The sequence below is a fragment of the Cherax quadricarinatus genome, chromosome 52 (assembly GCF_038502225.1).
Source record: "Cherax quadricarinatus isolate ZL_2023a chromosome 52, ASM3850222v1, whole genome shotgun sequence".
Taxonomy (NCBI): Eukaryota; Metazoa; Arthropoda; class Malacostraca; order Decapoda; family Parastacidae; genus Cherax; species Cherax quadricarinatus.
This window is the reverse complement of record NC_091343.1, coordinates 21,227,290-21,246,190: the sequence shown is the minus strand read 5'-3', so window position 1 is coordinate 21,246,190 and position 18,901 is coordinate 21,227,290. Positions and strand designations below refer to the sequence as shown.

Below are 18,901 nucleotides of genomic sequence, written 5' to 3'. Positions count from 1 at the left end.
CCAATTATAATGAAAACTTGAGCAAGTAATTCAATTAGTACGTGACGGAGAGTGTTTTCCCGTCCAAGGCAATGCTTGAATGTTTATTTGTCTGTTTTGATGTCTGTCCGTCTCCACGACTCTGTGTTACACATGTTTGCATATCTGTATTCGCCTCTTTTTTTCTGTCTGTTTTGCTTATAATCTGTCTCTCCTTGGCTATTTCTTTGTGTTTCGTTTTTGCGTGCCTGTTTTTTCGTCTATCTGTCTGTCTATGTGTCTGTTCGTCTTCTTTCAAATAAATTTACTCATCGAAATATTGCAACGAAGATGATTATTATTATTATTATTATTATTATTATTATTATTATTATTATTATTATTATTATTATTATTGCACTTATTGTTATTTTCTTATTATTTTATTATTGTTATTATTATTATTATTATTATTATTATTATTATTAGTAGTAGTAGTAGTAGTAGTAGTAGTAGTAGTAGTAATAATAGTAGTAGCAGTAATGTATTTATCGGAAAGCACTAAACCCAAGTGCTCATACATTGTTGGGGAATTGAAAAAAAACAGTTTTGATCCAAGGGAGTAAAAACAAGCACACACACATACACACTAATATTAAATCTAGAAATAATAAACACCTAAATATCGTTTTCAGAAGCGTGTAAAAAAATTCCCTGACCTGGGCACATTTAATTCAGAGATCTCCTCCAAGTACCCAAAGCTGAGGTGCATGTGTTTAAATATCTGTATAATGACCCATAACGTGTATATCTGCACGTGTGTTGAGCTCACTTGCGCAAACATTCGCGTTTTTTTTTTCACTCTGCCTTGTGTTTATTTGCGTACAAAAATAGCCTCGCGAAATTGCGTGTGTGTGGATACTATTTCTGGGAGAATTAAGCGACAGAAATGATGACACTAATATTAACTAAAGATGAAAATAGTTTCCTTAATAAAGACAATTATTATTATTATTATTATTATTATTATTATTATTATTATTATTATTATTATTATTATTATTATTATTATTTTTTGAAAGAATGAGGGAACTTTTTTTGATAAAGAGCTTGTTAAATAGGTTTGATTTTTAATAGTTTTTTTAAGGACAGTGGTTAAATATGGTTGATAAAAGTGGTCGTTACTAGTGGTTGTTACTCGTTCTGGTTAAGTTACTGTTTAGGGCGATTGTTAATAGCAGTCATTATTAATAGCAGTGATAGTTGTTACGCGAGGATGTTCCCAGAGACTGTTTTAATAGTGAGCGTTACCAGTAAGGGTCGCTACCTACTGGCTACTTGTCAGGAGCAGGTGCTAAAAGCAGTCGTTATTAGTGGTTGTTATTAGCCGTGTTTACTAATGGTGGGCGTTACAATTAGTTGTTATTAGTGTTCGTTACTAGGTGTGATCGTCCATGTAATTCTCAGAACGAACCGTTATCTTGCGCTATTTTTTTATGATTTTTATTCTCCCTATTCGTTTCCAAAATTTATTTTTATTCTTACAATGATCATCTTATTCCCATTCAATGTTCGAGTGACCCTGAGTGACCATTCAGTCTAATCTCACTACTTCTTCTCCACCTTTCGTCCTCGTCGAACCTTTCAAGGAACTGAAGGTTGATCTATGGCACTGTGGCTAATATATTCATTTTACATTTTTCTAGAAGTCTTCTAGTAATATACGTTTAGCACTGTCTGGTCTTTGCTACGGCTACTCTCTAAATGACCACTACGATCGCTTTGTTAATATCCAGTTCCTGTCTGTCTTGTAATATTGCTACTTGTTTGGGGCTGTAGAGTACTGGTACAAACTTATCCCTTTGGATATTAATGCACCTAAACGCAATTTGTGAAGTTAGTGCATCTGGTATCTCCATCCTTCAAACCTCCAATGCTTTCTTGTAAGGAAGACCTCCTCTCCTCCACTTTTTCCGACTTCCCCTATCATTTAATATCTCTCAGAAAATAATTTATCAGTAATTTTCTTCTTGCAGTTGCTATTTTGAATGACTTCTCATACAGCATTCTAACTCGCTTAGAGATACTATGAGTACTTATTATAGATCACTGAGGGGTCTTTCTTACTAAGTTAGGGGGTTGTCGATAGAGTGGGAAGGAGAGAACAATAGTAGAGGTTTTCGGTAGGTAGTATTGTCTCGGTGAGTGTCACTTCATGGATTGAAGATTCAGGGAGAGGCAAAAGGAGTGCACGGAAAGGAAGCTGAATTATGCAGCTTGCTGTTGGTTTAGGTGGGTGAGGCCTGGAAATATATTCAGGAGATTCCTTCAGTTGTTTTTCCAAAGTATTTGTTTGTGTGTTCTCTCATTGGTAAAAATTCCTAGAAACAGACGAAAGTTCTTATCCAAATATTCGTCCCTGTTATCTCTTTCACTGTTGTTCCATATCTGTCTACTTAGCTAATTCTTAAGCACATTTTCTCACGTTTCTCTTAAATCTCTGTTTTTTTTCTGTATTTCTTAATCCTTTTATTATAATAAACTTTGATTATTACCCCATTGCTTGTCTTGTATACCTGACTCTGTGGATGTATGTCTGTGTGTGTGTGTGTGTGTGACACACCTTAGGGTGTATATATCCTTGTGAGACCAGCTAATCTTTTAAAATATGATTAATTACGAAGTAATTACACTTCACCATAACATCTACAATAATGAGACGTCGATAAATGCCCCACACGGGAATTCTTCAAGTTTACCCGGTCACCAGCTGCATCCCAATGCCCGTTTTTACACGCATCTCATCCCCGCCCGACAGGCAGTGACAGAATACAACTCACGTCTTGCACCTTCCAAAATCCACGTATGTGGCACATTTTATTGTTGTATAATCCTGGCCTTTCAGTATAGTGGTCAGCCTGGACGATACGTCTTCATAATAAAATGCCATAATTTGCACTGTATGGCTTATTTACATACTGCCAGTATACACCTAAAAAGTGTATTGCCAGAGGTCAGCGTCGCTGGCGTCAGTTTTAACTTACTGGTCCAGTGGACAGAGGGTTGCGTACTATCTCCTGGTCTCACAGGGCTGGGCATGGAAATCCTGGTCAGCCATAGTTATGTTAATGATTTAAAATTACTTTCATCGTGATTTCATCCAAGTAAATATATTTTAGATAAGTTTACAATTATTTAATAATAAACAAACACAATGAAATATATTTTTTTCGCTAAGTTCATAATGATTTTTGCGAAATTATTGCATACACAAATTTTCGTTTGCCTTATTCGGCAAGAAGAGCGGTGTGTGTGTGTGTGTGTGTGTGTGTGTGTGTGTGTGTGTGTGTGTGTACTCACCTGTTTGTGGTTGCATGGGTCGAGACTCAGCTCCTGGCCCCGCCTCTTCACTGACCGCTACTTTGTCCTCCCACTCCCTGCTCCATGAGCTTTATCATACCTCGTCTTAAAACTGTGTATGGTTCCTGCCTCCACTACATCACTTGCCAGACTATTCCACTTCCTAACAACTCTGTAGCTGAAGAAATACTTCTTAACATCCTTGTGACTCATCTGAGTCTTCAGCTTCCAATTGTGACCCCTTGTTTCTGTGTGTGTGTGTGTGTGTGTGTGTGTGTGTGTGTGTGTGTGTGTGTGTGTGTGTGTGTGTGTGTGTGTGTGTGTGTGTGTGTGTGTGTGTGTGTGTGTGTGTGTGAAGAACATAACACGACTAAGTAGAACACGGACAAAAATCTGAGATTTCACATGTAGAAAAGATTGATAGAAATATTTTGAAGGGAGCGACGTGCAACTTGATCCTCCGGGAAAAGAGGTTATGTAAAGTTTTAATTGCGTCCGTCATTAGTTAAAATACACGTTTTCACCCCAGCATTTTTCTGGGGCACAGAGGATACAGAGTTTTCCCTCACGGCATTACCTCCTCCTGATGCCCTTTACCCAAGATGCTCATTGGGTAATAGATCGTCTTCTCACAGCCACAAGAGGCAAAATAATAATAAAAAAAATATGTGTATTTGTTTTTTTTTTTTTAGTTACCTCGAGTTTCTGAGTTTTATTTCTGGTCTCGTGTGTTTGGATGCATTTTTCCGTTTTCTGTTGTTCGGGAGAATGACCAGGATAGGATTTCCATCATTTATTTTCATCCCGGTCAAGTTGTATATAATTGTTTTGCCACGCTTTTAGAATGCGTTTATTTTTAGCTTTAGCTCTCTCTGAACATTTCATAAATAGCTGACAAACTGGAAATGGAAACTGGACGACCTTTCTGACGGTCTTAAACCGTTGGTAAGTTTGAATTCAATTCGCCTGTGTGATGATTGTGATTTTTTCCAGCTATGATATTTTGACATTTATTCTCTTCTGAAGGAAATAGCATGTAAATCGGTTGGTTGGTGTGTTAATGGAGTTTAAAGTCTATCGACTACACGACGGTTATTAAGTCTACATGTAATTTACAGAACCAGTCAAGACTGTTTAATTCTTTTAATTTGGGATTAAAGTAAATTCTCAGCGTTTATACACTGCTATATATATATATATATATATATATATATATATATATATATATATATATATATATATATATATATATATATGTGTGTGTGTGTGTCGTGCCGAATGGGCAGAAATTGCTATCTTGGCTTAAATAGCAACGCTCATCTTGCCATATAGGACAAGTGAAAATTTGTGTATGCAATAATATCGCCAAAATCATTCTGAAGCTAACAAAAAAAAATATATTTCACTGTGTTTGTTTAGTATTAAATTATTGTAAACAAATCTAAAATATATTTAGTTAGGTTACTCCAAAATAAATTGTTCTTGTTATAATAAGGTTAGGTAAGTTTTCTAAGATTCTTTTGGAGAAAAATTAAAAAATTTTACATTAACATTAATGAAAAAATATATCTTTAAACGTATCAGAGAAAATTTTAGAAAGGACTTAATTTTAAATGAGTTCTTGCTAATTGACCAGTTTTACATATTCGGCACGACATATATGTATATATATATATATATATATATATATATATATATATATATATATATATATATATATATATATATATATATATATATATATATATACATATATATATATATATATATATATATATATATATATATATATATATATATATATATATATATATATATATATACACATGGTGTTTTTGTCCTTGGTGCCAACCTTGCTTGCATTGATCACAACTTTGTTACCTTGCTTCAGCCCATCAAACTATTGCAGTTGGCATTTTGAGCGTTAGTTCCCGAGGGTCATGACGGCTTTGCTGAGAACGTTTGGACCAAACTTGACCAACCTTTGTCAAAGGTCACAGTGCTAAAGCAGCGCAAAGGTCGTACAGAGCACCTGGGGGAATTAGAAGGAATGAAGTTTGATCCGAGGTAGAGAGAAGCAGCTACAATTCCTTGGATCCAGAGCCCTTTATTAGCATCGAGACAGTAATCTTTGCTTGCATTAAGTCGAGAGTTTTACATATATATATATATATATATATATATATATATATATATATATATATATATATATATATATATATATATATATATATATATATATATATATATATATATTATAATAACTATCTTTGTTTTTTTACTCTTTCTTTAAATAATGAAGATATATTTAATTTTTATTTTTAGAACTTTATTAAAAAAAATTAAAATATTATTTTTAGCCGAATTCTTCTGAAGAGTTATTAATATTTATTTTCCCCTCGTTGGAAGGGAGGGAGGAGGGGAAAGAGAGAAGGAATGAGGAAGACTGGAAGAATTAAGGAAGAGGGATGGAGAGGAAAAGATTGAAAAGAGGGGGAAAGAGGAATGTGGGAGGAGGAAAACTAGCAAAATGAAGATAGAGAGAGAGAGAGAGAGGAAAGAATGAAAAGCGAGGGAGAAAATGGAGATGAAAAGAGAGGAAGGAGAGGAAAAATAAATGCTAGACAAGGGTAACCGAGGAATTGAAGAGAAGTATGGAGAATAAAGGAGAGACAAAAAAAAGGATGAGAAAGGGAGTGACACAGCCGGTAACCATTCATGGTTGTTTCATACTCCAGAGAGAGAGAGAGAGAGAGAGAGAGAGAGACAGAGTGAGAGAGAGAGAGACAGAGTGAGAGAGAGAGAGAGACAGAGACAGAGACAGAGAGAGAAAGAGACAGAGAGAGAGTCACTGATCTTGGACTTCCATACCTGAGATTAGCAACATTCTCTTCTAAGTCAAGTATTTTCTCTTCAGTCTCCTTGCTTGTGTGTCTGTGTTTGCGCTTGTGAATAAATATGCGAGTGTTTGTTAGAGCAAGAGTACCTTCAGGTGTGTTCAATATTACACACAGGGCAAAATAAAGCCAATACATAGAGAGAGAGAGAGAGAGAGATAAAGACAGCTCGAGTACACACACTCAGGATACTTCTCATACACATCTAGAGTACATAGACGCACAACATACCCATCTAACTTTTAGAGTACTCCCTCCACTCACCTGACATCCACCTAGCATCATCTAGAGTACACCCACTCACCACACACCCATTTAGCATCTTGAGCACATCCCACATCCCCTCATCAACGTTCCTTCCGGCCCCTTCCATTAAGAGTTCTAAGTACTCAGCTGAAATTACCATTAGTCTCAACTCTTACTTCTAAAACAGCGTCAGAAAAAATATACCAAATTGGTTTAACTGTCGTTCTAACTTCTTTAACATGAAGACTCCTGTCTGGAATGTTAAAAGTCTGTCTGGAAAGTTAAAAGATTGTCTGGAATGTTAAAAGCCTGTCTGGAATGTTAAAAGCCTGTCTGGAATGTTAAAAGTCTGTCTGGAATGTTAAAAGTCTGTCTGGAATGTTAAAAGTGTCTGGAATGTTAAAAGTGTCTGGAATGTTAAAAGTGTCTGGAATGTTAAAAGTCTGTCTGGAATGTTAAAAGTGTCTGGAATGTTAAAAGTGTCTGGAATGTTAAAAGTCTGTCTGGAATGTTAAAAGTCTGTCTGGAATGTTAAAAGTGTCTGGAATGTTAAAAGTCTGTCTGGAATGTTAAAAGTCTGTCTGGAATGTTAAAAGTCTGTCTGGAATGTTAAAAGTCTGTCTGGAAAGTTAAAAGTACTTTCTTCTACTTTGACTTTACTGGCTAAAGAGTTGCCTTTGGTGGCGATGGCGAGTTCTTGATCCTAGATATTGGAGCATGTCGCCCATTCTTGCATTTAAATCAGATTGCCTCACATTACCAAGGCGCTATATAACCCTTACGAGTTTAGCGCTTTATTGATTATGCATTGTTGATAATGTTGATAATAATAAAAATAATAATAATAACAGCATTAATAACAATCTCAAATCTAATATTAATTATTCTAAATATTACCTTACTACCGATAATAATAACAAAATAATAATGCTGCTATTACTACTACTACTACTAATAATAATAATAATAATAATAATTATTATTATTATTATTATTATTATTATTATTATTAGTAGTAGTAGTAGTAGTAGTAGTAGTAGTAGTAGTAGTAGTAGTATTACTGTTGTAATTATTTATTTTATTATAATTATTATTATTATTATTATTATTAAATCATTATCATCGTGACGATAAAACGCTAAACCAGAAGGGATCACATAGTACCTGGGTAATGAAAATTAAACTAGCTCCAGTTCCTCGGATGAAGAGCCCTTAAAGAACCATCGATGGCGGGGGTTGTAATCAACATGAGGGAGCGCGGAAACCTGGACTAATCGACACAGAAGGATTACCAGACTGATCCACTGGGATCCACACTCATCCTCCTGGATCAGCTCAGGCACGATCTCTCAGCATAATCATTTCCACTCACATAATTACTATCATTTTGCTGATTTTTTCGGATTTGCTGATTTGCGATTTATGGGCTGGAAATATATATTTTGGTAGTGTAGAATATAATTATAATAATTATTATTATTTGTATTATTATTATTATTATTATTATTATTATTATTATTATTATTATTATTATTATTATTATTATTATTATTATTATTATTATTATTTATTTTTATCACCATCGTAATTATCATTATCATTATTATTATTACAATTATTATTATTATTATTATTATTATTATTATTATTATTATTATTATTATTATTATTATTATCATCATCATCATCATAATTATTATTATTTACTAGCATTGCTTCAGCTAATGCAAAGTGTCGAGAAAATTTTACTGTGAAAGAAGACCGGTGATGGAGTACAGTCTGGAAAGGAAAGCGAATGATTGCTTCGAGAAAGTATAACACAGGGGCAAATCTAGTACTAATACTACCGCCGGAGTAGAGTACGAATTGCTTTCAGTATTCAGGCGCCATAAAGAAGAATCATTCAAGACATTCGATAATATAGTAGATCCTGTGAGTTGTAGGAGTTAGATCAGGAAAATAAACTAAAGTAATTGGTTGTGGTTACCTTTAAAGATTAAAGAAACACTTGGGATATAACGTAGTATAAGATAATTAGGTGATTTGTTGGGGACGTAAACATTAACTATTGGACACCGATGAATCAAGGTTACGGGAGTATAAATATCAGCCACATATGGGGATGATTAATGTTGACTTCAGAAAATTGATCGTTGGTCTCACTGCTGGTAACAAGTGACACAATCTAGAAAAAGAAGTTATTGAATCAAACTCTTTACACAGTTTTATGGATTGGTGCGATAGGGCCCACGAAGGAGGGAATTAGTGAAATCAATAATATGTCATTAAAAGGCAGAGGCATACTTGCATACAAATTACCCACAAACACATTAAAATTACGAGAAGTCAGTAATTAAATTCCTAATTAAAAAGTATATAATTCCTCTATCCCCCATAAAACAAAACCCGTTCTCACTGGGTAGGAACTTTTCGATAACTTCCCTGAGTGCTAAGTGCACATTACGAAAACTTTTACCTAATCGCCACGAACATATAAATAAATCGCCGGGGCCCGATGGTCTGAAGGTCCAATGAAACGGCCCGATAACTCGTAACGAATGGCTCGTTTACGGAGATCGCCAGCCCAGCTGAACGGCTTCCCGGATATCGCTGGAGCAGACAAGCCGTTCTCCCTGAAATCGCTAAGTAGAAATCATCAGAAGAGTTTCTTCAGACTATGAGCGGAATATATTGTTTGTAATGATCCAGTGATGTAGCGTCTTGGCTCAGGATGAGCTACTGATACCGCCCACTCCTCTCTTCTCGAGTCATGTCATATTATTGAGTCAAGTCACACTTTTGTTGAATCATGTCAATCTCATTTTTTGCGACATGTCACTCTTTTCTTGCTTGGGTTTACTCTTCTTGAGAGTCTTGTTCTATTGTATACACTTTTTGTGAAGTTTTTTTCAGTTCCTCGTATTATTCTCTCTCACTTTGTTCTGGTGTTATTTTTCTTCAAAGGTGTTGTGGAAACATTAGGTTCAGAATCTCTTTGCTTCTTTGTAACATTTTTAAACATCACTCAGTTTTCCTCCTGATTGTAGTTTATTCGTTTCTTGCCTTTACAATAGTTTCTCTGTTTTCTAGTGTTGTTTAAACTTGTCCCTTTTCACTCGCTATGTTTCTTATTTCTTCCCTTGTTTGTATTGAAATGTTGAGCTACGAGTTTTGTTTGTGTTCCTTATTATTTTCTCTTTGAGTGGGTAAGAATCTATGTGGTAAAAATAGTATGCGATACTGACAGGTTGTTGGAAAAAGACTCAGTATAAACACTAGGACTTTTATTTGAAGGGTTTCTATGGTAGGGTCTTGGTCACGCCAAATTCACATGAACTTGTGTTCCACTTTTATTCAGCAGTGTTAACAAAAATATAAGAATGGTGGAACACTGTAGCAGGTCTGCCGGTCGATACTTGACAGGTTTTTCTCAAATGCGAGCCAATTTAATCTAATTGATAAATTCTTGTGTTTTTTTGTGTTGCGTACCCGTCCTTCTGCAGCTCGGGAAATTGCTCGTTCACGCATGCGGGAGTCCCTGAGCTCGTCAGACTTTCCTGTCTGTGTTGTGTTTCTGTCTTTGTAAGGTAGTCGATGGTTGGAACGCGGTGATCTGTCGCTCATACATTTGTTTCACTTAGAATGTACACCAGGTTTGATCTTGCTGTTATCTCTTCCTCTCACATCCTCGTTCGTTTTACTTGCTGGACAAAAACTTTCCTTGCAATTATTTTTATACTTAAATCACCTATGCCGGTATTTTGGCATCTAGCACTGCCCTTTCTATTGTGTTTCTGCGTTCAGTTTTATCTCAGTTTCTTCAAGTCTTCAAATAATGATTTTTATTTAATTTTTCACTCGTTTTGCATATAATTTTTACAGCATCCGACATTTTCATTATATAAATCCATATAATAGCGACAAACAGATGAATAAGAAACCCAAGTGTTGTACATTAGTCATATTCAGACGCAACGGTCTAGAGTTTTGAGACTCTCTGACGGCGGGTTCAAACCCCACCTGTGGTATCGTTTGTTTGCAATCGTGTCATTACGATTTCGTGAGTCAGTCAGTCATATTCTGTTTTGCACATGGGTCATATTCATGTTTGCTATGACTGTTAGTACACAGCAAAGCGTTTGGATAAATACTTAATAAATACAAGACATATATGCAAAGTTTAGTTTAGTAAACACCGCAGCAGTAAATGTTTGTTTACCTTATGATGGCAGGACTTCGATAACGTCACAATCTGAATGTAAACACAGTCTGATTATTATGTCATTATTTACACATTAGATAACATGCAATTCAGTAATATAATTTAGATGTTGAAACTTCTACAATTTCAGACATAAGAAACCGTATCTTTGACTTTCTGTCATTCGTCCTTTCATGTCTGTGTGATGTTTATTTCTTTGATGAGGATGAGAATGATTTATGATTGATGAGAGTGATGATATTCTCTCACTTTTTCATTATTGCTATTTTGTACCGTTGAATGTGGGATTTACCAACATTTACATAAACATTATTCACACACACACACACACACATTAGACTAATAGTATTTTGTGTTTGAGTGTGTATGTGTATGTGTGTGTGTGTGTGTGTGTGTGTGTGTGTGTGTGTGTGTGTGTGTGTGTGTGTGTGTGTGTGTGTGTGTGTGTGTGTGTGTGTGTGTGTGTCTGTCTGTCTGTCTGTCTGTCTGTCTGTCTGTGATCACGCATTCTTAAACACACATTACAGTTTCCGGATGCTAAACTCCACCTCGTGATCTCGCCTCTTAACTTCCGACCGACTGACGTAAAACAACCTCTCTCGTCGCCCGGGACTTTTATATAGCACGATCATTTCCTTGTCATTCCTTCCTTCCTCCAGTGACAAAACGCTACTTCCCACATTCTTGTTGCTTATGTTCCTTAACTAAGGAACCAGAATAATACAGTCCAGTATGATTTATCGTGTTTCGGTTTGTTGATTAACCAGGTTGAGGTTCCACACAGAATCTACATACACGAAATTGTGTCGTAAAAAGAGTTTTGAAGGTGCCTTTTTTTCATGTCTGAATGTTATTTCCTTTTTGATGATCATAACTTGCGGTTGTGTCACCTTTTATAGGCGCTTCTGGGGACAATTTTAGAGTAAAGAATGTATTTAAGTCCATTTTTTCACTGTATCTATAACCCTTTTGCTTTCCCCAGATGATACTGTGTAATTTGTCTCCCTTTCCCACTTCTCAGTATCATAACTTTACCTGCGCTGGGGTTAAACTCTTTAATCTTCAAGTACCTTTTTGTACTCTCCGAAGACCTTCCCTGTCTTCCCACTTCGTCTTTTATATTTTGCGAATTAATTTCAACGCTAGGGAAGGACATATCCTCCAACTTCTCCTCCCCCTCCTCTTCTTCTTCTTCTTCCTCCTCCTCCTCCTCCTCCTCTTCTTCTTCGTCATCCTCCCCCTCCCTTCACTCTCCAAGACTTAAGCCATCTATCATTCAGAATTATTGCTTGTTCTTTTTAATTATTGTTTTTTGAAAGAGTTAAATATACTGTAATGTCTCGCTCTCAAAGTAATAATATGATGGACTATGTCGGTTTATGTATGTGAGAGCGTGTGTGTGTGTGTGTGTGTCTGTGTGTGTGTGTGTGTGTGTGTGTGTGTGTGTGTGTGTGTGTGTGTGTGTGTGTGTGTGTGTGTGTGTGTGTGTGTGTGTGTGTGTGTGTGTGTGTGTTTTTAGTAATCATATTTCTCTTAGTTTTTACCGATAATAATGTTATTATCATCTTCAGCCTATGTTAATTGTTAAATCTCTTCAAGTCCGTCTCACCGACTTGTCTAGCTACAAACCTCTCCACTTACTCAACCTTCTGAACGCACTCTGTGAGATGCGGGTTCTGAACCGACACTGTTTATTCTACGAGAGACATAGTGTGTCTTGTTTACAGTGTTCTATTTTTTTCGTATGATTATCTAACAAACTTACGAGATTCTCTCACTATGCACACGCTGCAGATACAGTGTGACTTTGCTGAACCTCTACCTATTAATGTCGTCTGATTTTTTTTGGGGGGGGGTTTTCAAACGTGCACGATGCTCATTGTTTATTCTCTCCCGGAAAATGCTACACAACTTTTCCACCCATGGGAGGTCCTTTGATGGTGAGGTAAGACTCTTGTTTCAAGACACTGATCCTGATCTCCCTTTTCTTGGACTTAACCCAATTGCTTCTTATTTCCCCAAGGGTTGTATGACTCCATCAGGTTTACTGCTCCCTTCTGATTGTCGTAATAATAATAATAATAATAATATATAATGATGAAGATAGTAATAGTAATAATAATAATAATAATAATAATAATAATAATAATAATAATAATAATAATAATAATAATATATAATGATGAAGATAGTAATAATAATAATAATAATAATAATAATAATAATAATAATAATAATAATAATAATAATAATAATAATAATAATAATAATAATAATAATAATAATAATAACAATAATAATAATAATAATAATAATAATAATAATAATAATAATAATGTCGTGATCTTCCTGTGACAATGACAGACAGTGTTTTCTTTTGCATAACTGAGTGCATATCAGTTTTACAATGAAATATCTGAAATACATCATACTCTTATCATATTCACATAAATTTGTAAATCTGTGTTAATCACACAGTTCTATGATACGTGATATTATCAAAGATTTTCATTACCCTCAGTGGTTCATTTCAGAAGCTCATTGTATTGAAGAAAAATCATTGTACGTAATCCAGGCCTTCGTAACCAATCATTTTAATGCATTCCCTGTTTAAAAAATAAAAAAAAAATTCTTTTTGAAAGCCGACACGCAATTACCACAGAGAACAACATTATCAAGATGTTTGAAGGTAAAATTAAATGTCAGTGGAATCAAAGAAATGTGTAATACTCCGGAATTTTTATTGTGGAGACGTTTTGTCAACCAGTGACTTTATCAGTTTAATACGGAGAATAATTTTGGTGAGGGTGGAAGACTTAAAGAGTTTAGTTTGACATGATCAGTCCTTCGCCCTTGATAAATCTGTGGAAGACAATGGAAAACTTGAGGCAATTCGAGTTAATCAGTCCCTCGGCATCTGTCTTGATACACTTGCGCCTTATTCGTCTTCTTGTCAGTTCAATGACCCATTAAAATGAAATAGGCAAAAGTAAATCCGTGATCAATCAGAAGGAAGATGTGTGTTTGCCATGATGCAATCAGTGCACCAGCAGAGTTCATATTGGTAAACAGATAGAAAATAGTAAACATGTATACGAACACAGGAGAAATATTAGAACACCAACAAGCAGCTTTGCTGTGTTCTCTCGTGCATAAGAATGACATAATAATGTAGACAATGATCACTGTAAACTCGTCTTGATAACTGATAATTATATAGAACGATGAAATCTGAAATCCAGTTTCATGACAAAAAAAAGTCTCGAACTTTAATTTGCCTGAAAGCTTCGTGACGTAGAGAGAGAGAATTATAGAGGAATAAGTTTGTCGAGTATTGCAGTTGAAGCGTATAATTGTTATAGAAATAAGGAGAAAGATAGAAAGAGCGAGTGTAAATTGTGCTAGTTCAGTCCGTTAAATCCGTCGGAGTCGTACGACGCCTTGGTGGTCGGAATTAATTACGATCGATCCAAGGAAGGAGAGAAAAATATCAACTCCCTGGATCAAGAACACATCACCGGCAGTAAAGCGTAGAAACGAGAGAAAACCGGAAGTGTGGCTGCATTTAATATGTAATTTAATTCAATAACCTTATTTTTTTACAATTACTTTTTATGGTAGTTTCAATAATTATTATTTTATTTCTAATGAAATAACAATGAGCAATGTGATTTGCATGTGATTCAATAACAAACGTTGAAATCTCATGTCTGAGCGGAGTTAAGAAAAGCTAAAACTACATCTGGGAAACTATTTCAAGAGTGTCAGTAATACTGTCAAGAATTTCGATTAGTCAGTAGTCTCTCTCTCTTTCTCTCTCTCTCTCTCTCCTTCTCTCTCTTTCTTTCTCTCTCTCTCTCTCTCTCTCTCTCTCTCTCTCTCTCTCTCTCTCTCTCTCTCTCTCTCTCTCTCTCTCTCTCTCTCTCTCTCTCTCTCTCTCTCTCTCTCTCTCTCTCTCTCTCTCTCTCTCTCTCTCTCTCTCTCTCTCTCTCTCTCTCTCTCTCTCTCTCTCCATTTCCACCATGAACACGCAGCGTTGGAATCGTAAAACTCTACGGGGACAACTCGCCGCATTTCACTATCACTTTTACATTACACTGTCTTTCCACTTCCTTGCCTTGTTTCCTCTATTAAATTCTCTATTTCTTTATCCGTGTATTACTTTCTCTGCTCTTCCATCTTATAAATTCTTTTCCAAAATAATATAGCTGCTAGTAAACAATTATTCATATTTTTACATTTCTTAATCTGAAATTATGCAAAAAAAAATTAAATATATACAGAAAAATTTATAAGGATAATAACCTTAAAAAATGAAAAAAAATGTTAAAAGTATAAAAGTTACCACTGTATTATAATAATATACAATATTTATTTCTAACAGAGCAGATATATAATTGCTCATTAACTCACACAATTGACTACATTAACAACCAGAACAATACCATGAAGTATCAGCTTCATAATTTGTGCGTAAAAATGTTCAGACAAATTTTGCTGTATCACTTGTTCAACTTTCATTAAATTGGCCCTTGACCATCTACCGAACTGCTGCCAAAATTTATATACATATATATATATATATATATATATATATATATATATATATATATATATATATATATATATATATATATATATATATATATATATATATATATATATATGTAGTGCCGAATATGTAAAACTGGTCAATTAGCAAGAACTCATTTAAAATTAAGTCCTTTCTAAAATTTTCTCTTATACGTTTAAAGATATATTTTTTTTCATTAATGTTAATGTAAAAATTATAATTTTGCACCAAAAGAATCTTAGAAAACTTACCTAACCTTATAATAATAAGAGCAATTTATTTTAGCCTAATCCTACTAAATATATTTTAGATTTGTTTACAATAATTTAATACTAAACAAACACAATGAAATATATTTTTTCGTTAGGTTCAGAATGATTTTGGCGAAATTATTGCATACACAAATTTTCACTTGTCCTATATGGCAAGATGAACGTTGCTATTCAAAGCAAGATCGCAAGTTCTGCCTATTCGGCACGATATATATATATATATATATATATATATATATATATATATATATATATATATATATATATATATATATATATATATATATATGTATATATATATATATATATATATATATATTATATATATATATATATATATATATATATATATATATATATATATATATATATATATATATATATATATATATATATATATATATATATATATATGTGCAAAACAACCACTCTGAAAGAATAGAGAAATTCCAAGCGCTTTCGTGACTACTCACATTATCAAGGAACTATATATATATATAATTAAAAAACTGACAAACGCGAATCAAAATGAAAATGATTTATTAGACTGATAAACATACACTAGAAACATATTTAAAAATTAGCAGATAATCATTAATAAGAAAATATATTTAGAAAACTGACAAATACTTAAACAATAATAGTAAAAATTATAACCACTTGGTAGTACCAAAACAAATTAAGAAAGAAAAGAGAAAAATACGCGAAATTAGGAAAGCGTAAACTTAAAACATGCAAATACGCGTTAATAATAAAATAAACTAGCAGATGACCTCAACCAAAATAAATATTTAATAAAAGTCTGCGTTTTCTGCGTAATACGCACAGAGACGCACTTTACGCCAATGAAAAATGTATTATTGTTTTTTCAGAAGTTGTAAAATGACTATCATATTTAAAAAAAAATCTAAATCCGTCCGGGTTACACAGCGCCCTGGGGACATGAGGTAATTAAATGTGACGCAAAGGATAGAGTAGCTCCATTTCCTCAAATCACAATCCCTTCGCCGGGATTCGTAATTCGTAAACAGTTCGCTCGAAGGAAACTGTTTCTTACACTTAACATGCAATGATGGGTTTCTGTACCAGATACCAACACGATGGTGCATGGGACCTTTACTGGCTACGTTTCGCCCGCATAATGAGCTTTGCTATGTGTTTTCATCCACTCAGGGCCTTTATTGACTACTTTTCGCCTCGCTTTCTCTAGCATCAAAGTCAGTTTGGTCTGAAGTGGCGAAAAATATGTTTAAATAAGATTTTGTAAAGTCTGTTTTGCGACTTAATAAAGGCCACTGCGTGGGTGAAACGTCAGCAATAAAGGTCTCATCTAACAGCATATATGTGTGTCTTTATTACAGGCATTGCAGAGCAAGCCGTCATTATCTTTAATAATAATATCTTTATTTTCTACAAGTACATGTACAAGGTATACAGACTATAGCTGACATCAGTGACATACTACTATATAGAAAGCCCCTTGTTATGCTGAGCATTTCGGGCAAATTAGGTCAGGTTTTGTCCCAGGATGCGACCCACACCAGTCCACTAACACCCTGGTACCCATTTGATTGATGGGTGAACATGGACAACCGGTGTAAGGAAACACGTCCAATGTTTCCACCCCTGCGCCGTGATTCAAACCCGGATCCTCACCGTGTGAAGCGAGAGCTTCTGCCACCAGGCCACGGAGCAACGTTTCTCTCAGACGTGAGCTTTATTTTAATTTTGAGAGAAAGTTATCTAATAAATTCTTGCATTTGTTTAATTTCTCAGAGCCGTAATAACGAAAATTATGGAACAAATACAGTACACGTTTTTACTGAGACATGTTTCCCTCAGCAAAGAGCGACACAGTGTCCCAATATAATCTTATTCTGTCAATGGGGCATTTATTTACTTTTGTTTTTGCCAATTTGTGGGGATTTTTTCCTTAGGGATGTGCCATAACACATCCCTAAGGCTATTTTTCCTAGCAAATAAAACCCTTCAGTCTTAGAATAGCCAGACCTGAGCTCCATTTTTGGGGATGTCCAAAAAACATTAATTCAGGTCAAAAACTGTCTATATTCATAGATTTGTGACTAGTAACACACATGGGCTAGACGTAGGTACCTTTACTGCCGAAACTCTCTCCTGCGGAAGGTGCTTCGTCAGTGAAATACAGGCCAGTACAACATTGGAGACAGAAGAGGTAGGTGGCGGTCAGTCCCTCAAGGCTGAGTCAAGTGAACGTTTACAAATTAGATGCAAAATTTGTTCACATTTATACACATAATCCCGATATAACTGAATTCCAACGATTTTGAATCAAAATTGATAATGTGCTCAAAACATTTGGCATATTGAAGGAGATACCGTGAAAAATATTGCATCCCCAGGAGAAATAGTTTATTGTAAACTCGCAGCTCTGTTACGATATTTAATAATGAAATCCTGTAGTTGAGAGCCATAAAAATAAGATTTCTTTTATAGTAACAGAAAAAGGTGGAGAGAAAATGTTTCATTTATTCATAAAATGTGTATTTTTAAAGCATTTTACCGACGTAGACTGAAGTGAAAAAAAATGTTAAAATTTTTAATTAAAAGCTCTCTTTTTTTAAATTAAGGAATAAAAATCTAGAAAAATAAAGCGCAAGAAATAATCATCATATTTCTAGATAAAATACCAAAAGCTATATTAACAGAATGATGAAGAATTAATATACAGAGACGGGAGTGTTCAAGAATATACATACACCGAGCAGTGTATATCACTCAGTGTATATACCCTGAGAGATAAATTAAAATTTTCAAAATAAATTAGTCTTGACTGGTGGCGAACAGGTTACATACTACCTTAATGACACTCGTGTAGTAAATAGGATTTAAAACCAATTAACCAACCTAATAGATCAAATTAACCAATAGACCAATTAACCAATCTAATATATATATATATATATATATATATATATATATATATATATATATATATATATATATATATATATATATATATATATATATATATATATATATATATATATATATATATATATATATATATATATATATATATATATATATATATATATATATATATATATATATATATATATATATATATATATATATAAGCAATTAATATGGTTACACAGCTGTAAGGGCTTAAATGCCTTAAATGCCATGACTGCAGTAAACAAACCTTCACACGGGATTCAACTCCACTCAGAGGCAATATTTCACCAGACTTGTGGGTAATACCGACTATTGTAATTTCCTCCAAAACTGTAATTACAAAATTCACATAAACTCATTACCCGGCTGTAACCATGGCTGAATTGCCAAAGCCTGACGTGACGCAGCTGTTCATCTGCTCTCTTTGTTCTCC

General features: G+C 34.2%; 1 protein-coding gene across 3 annotated transcripts in view; it reads left to right on the top strand.

Annotated features, from left to right (window-relative positions):
- The window catches only part of LOC128696882 (DE-cadherin-like), a 497,484-nt gene that overhangs the window by 284,548 nt on the left and 194,035 nt on the right, over positions 1–18,901 (top strand). The window lies entirely within an intron of this gene.